A 3,968-nucleotide genomic window follows, 5' to 3' on the forward strand; every position below is an offset into this window, starting at 1 on the left:
AATAAGTTCATGTTGCAGCAATGACATTGCAGGTTAAAGAAGGACGTTTCATGACAGGAGGAGCACTCAAATCACGGTCAAAGGACTCTTTCTTGTGCCTTCTACAGGAAGCTCTGTATTTCTACAGGAAACATCCTGTAGAACCTTTGGACGAGCCAAATCCAATTTCAAAAGTGAATCTGATGGTGGGAATCTACTGATTAGGCCTACAAGCACTTGTGTGTCCATCCCTTGCCTTCATCCATCATTTTTTTCCCCTCCTTATGCTTCTCATTGCGCTTCTACAGGAACTTCCTATAGAAATTGTGGGAAACTAGGCATGCATTTCAAAAAGTGGTTTGGCGAACATGGTAGCTTCCTCAAGGGTTCAGAAGTCCTCATGCAGTCTCCCAACTCCTCCTCCATCATCTCTATACCTGCATCACAACCAAAACTCATTTTGTCATCCCATGCAACCATTTGCAAAGTACCTTGAAGCAAAAATCCATAGAACGAAATTTGTTTTTGCCATAACTTGAAAACCATGCATCCATTTGACAAACCGTTTTGTGGGGAATTGTACAAGGTTGATGACAACATGCCTGAGCAGTTTCATGCAATTCCGGTGCACGGTTTCCAAGAAATCAGCCTCCATCACCATCAGCCATTTTTGCATTTTCTCCATAACCGTGCATCCGTTTCAAAACCTGTTTCATGGGGATATGCATGAGAGTGATGGTAACCTACCCAAGCAGTTTCAGCCAATTCCGATGCACGGTTTCCGAGAAATTGAGCTCTGAAATCTTCAGCCATTTTCCATTTTTCTCGAAATCCGTGCATCCATTGATCACGAATTTGCTATGGGAGATGCATAATGATGGTAGGAACATGCTCACCGAGTTTTAGATCAAACCGATCTACCGTTTGGGAGAAATGGCAAAAAGAAGTTCTGGTTTTGTGACCATGCAGCAGCAGCAGCTTGAACGGGCAGAGTTGAACGTGGAAATGAACTCCTGCAGCTTAGATCCGTCCAGAGGACACCTGCACAAGAAAAAACAGCCATAAATCATCAATCAAGCCACCATACATGCAGCAAATGAAGATCAACACATGCATGCAGCAAAAAGCTTCACAGCAGCCAGTCGACTTGCAGGTACGTGACTAAACTAATTCCTCTGTTTCATGAATGTAATTCGAGAACTGCGTGAACAATGAGATGGTTGGATTTAGACAAATTGGTGGCCAGCTAACTGGCCACCCTCATCCAGTTCAACAGCACTTGGTGGGTGAATGAGACACGTGCGCTCAGCCATCTCAGGAAGAAAATTGAAAACAGGTAGTGATGGACAGTTAAACTTCAGCATGCTTGATGGATGAGATTAACAGCAGAAAACAAATAGTTAAACACTGCAGTGGAGACAACAGTCGCATAAGCCAGCACACGTATGTGCCACCTCACTCCAAAAATCACGCAGACATCACTGAGCGCTCGGCTTAAGTTCAAAGACCGTTAGTCAACTTGCACTTGCAACATGATTCACTCGAAGTGTATTCAAATTCAGGTATTGCTTCCCTTTTTGCGAAGTTACATACTCTGAAATGCGAGCTCATGCTGTGGAACTATTGTTTGTCTTGTCTCAAGATGGAGATAAACGAAAATTAGCAGAACATCTTGAAGAAAAATATATGAAATGGTTAGCAAAACTTATTTCGACATCTTCAAATATGGTCTTGGCAGTTCTTCTATGGCTCTGTTTGGCAGCGTAGGTGGTGGTATTTACACCAAAGCAGCAGATGTAGGTGCTGATCTTGTTCGCAAGGTTGAGAGGAACATTCCTGAAGACGATCCACGCAACCCAGCTGTCATTGCTGATAATGTTGGTGACAATGTTGGAGATATCGCTGGTATGGGATCAGATCTATTTGGGTCCTATGTTGAATCTTCCTGTGCAGCTCTGGTTGTTGCATCCATATCATCATTTGGAAACTCTCATGATCTTACTGCCATGTGTTATCCCTTGCTTATTAGTTCAATGGGTATCATTGCTTGCTTAATCACAACTCTGTTTGCAACTAACATATTTGAGATCAAGGTTGTGAAGGAAATTGAGCCTACATTGAAAAAGCAACTTATTATCTCCACAGTAGTGATGACTATTGGCATTGCTGCTGTAAGCCTAGTTGCATTGCCTTCATCCTTCACTATCTTCAATTTTGGTGCCCAGAAGGTTGTAAAGAACTGGGAGCTTTTCTTCTGTGGTGCTATTGGTTTGTGGTCTGGCCTTGTTATTGGTTTTGTCACTGAATACTGCACTAGTAATGCTTACAGCCCTGTCCAAGATGTTGCCGATTCATGCAGGACTGGAAGCAGCAACTAATGTTATATTTGGGTTGGCTTTGGGATACAAATCTGTTATTATTCCCATATTTGCTATTGCAGTAAGCATTTTATGAAGAAAAGAAAGCTGCCGCAGTCGGAAAGTATTGTCATGTCAGGAACAGAAACGTGAATCAAGGTTAACCAATGGAAAAACAGTGATTTAAAGGCCTGGAAACACTTTTTCCCATCCAGCTTCGGCATGCAATATCTATTCTCGGGCAGTTCATTGTACGTGTGTGCTTTTATAATACATTAGACTTGCCATTTGTGTTGGATTCGTCAGCTTTCAGGCAGCGCAGTTCAAGGAGAAGGCACCCCCAGCCAAGCAAGTAAAATCAGTGAAATTGGTTCTACAGGAAGCTAGCAGACTGTTTCTACAGGAAGCTAGCAGACTGTTTCTACAGGAAGACAGAGACTGTTTCTACAGGAAGCCAGCGAACAGTTTCTACAGGAAAGTTTGAAAAGCGGGAAGCCAAAGGAGAAATCGGCCGAGATGCTAGCCAAGGAAGTCACCAGGGCCATCAAGGACAAGGGGAGAGATTTGGTTGCTCAGAGGATGAGCAACACTTTCAGTAGGGGCGTGATGATGAGCCCCAAAAATGTACAATTGTTTGGGCTCATTCAACCTCCTAATTTGGCTTAGTCCACCATTCTAATTTGTTTATTGCATGTTTTTGATTATTTTTATGTTAATAGAGTGAATTTGGTTAGTCATTATGCCAACAAGTCTAATGGGTGTTTTGTGTAGCCTTTTTGGTCAACTTGGAGACAAAATGGAAGGTCTTAATGAGCACTTGGCAACCAAATTCGTGGGAGAACAAGCTAGAGGATTTGTAGGAAGGTGTCCCCCTAATTTATGGGCCCTTACCTCGAATTCTGCACCATCAGCTCGGAGTTCAAGGGCCACCGAATCAATCAGCCCAAGGGCAGCCAAGCAAGTCAAGTAGGACTGTTGTTAACTACAAGTCTTGGGCAGCCAAGTCCCTAACTTTTAGGAGGACTGTTGGGTCCTCAAATTGTATAAATAAGAAGGCTTGGGGCCTCAATTTGGTTAGCTAGTGGGTAGTCATTTTGTAGCTAGTGGTTAGTCATTTTGTAGCCAGTTAGTCATTTCGTTTTAGCCATTAGTTAGCTAGTTTGTAGTTCGATTTTTATGCAATAGATTAGCTTTTCTTTCAGCTCATGTTCAAGCTCTCCTTGTGGACAGTTTTGATGTAACTCTTCATTCTTGTTTAATAAAGATGGATCCAGCTTGGCACCAGCTCTAAATCTATCTTGGGAGGCTATAGCTCTTGGGGTTGGGCCCATCTCAAGTGCCCAGTACCTCCCTTGTTTATCTTTATATGTGTTTGCTGCGTTCTTCAATTGAAATCTGCTCTTTAGATCTTGCTTTGTTATTTTGGTTTTTTTTATGGTTAAAGTAGCTTTTTATGGTTAGAATCGATTGATAGGAGTTTGTCATGCATTTAGATCTTTTTGAATGTTCTTACTCACGTGATGTACATGGTTCTCTTTCCAAACAAAGCTGCTGTTTATTCATTTCATTGACAGTTGGATTAAGTTAGCTAGGACTTGGTTTGTTTGCAAGGATTCATTGATTCGTTTGAAT

General features: G+C 42.2%; 1 pseudogene; it reads left to right on the forward strand.

Annotated features, from left to right (window-relative positions):
• The first annotated feature begins 1,670 nt into the window (after positions 1–1,670).
• Positions 1,671–2,357, forward strand: LOC149229198 (pyrophosphate-energized vacuolar membrane proton pump 1 pseudogene; annotated as a pseudogene).
• The last annotated feature ends 1,611 nt before the right edge of the window (positions 2,358–3,968 follow it).

Source organism: Pinus tabuliformis, chromosome J (genome assembly GCF_031772625.1).
Source record: "Pinus tabuliformis cultivar Carrire ecotype Pingquan chromosome J, CPIR1, whole genome shotgun sequence".
Classification (NCBI taxonomy): Eukaryota; Viridiplantae; Streptophyta; class Pinopsida; order Pinales; family Pinaceae; genus Pinus; species Pinus tabuliformis.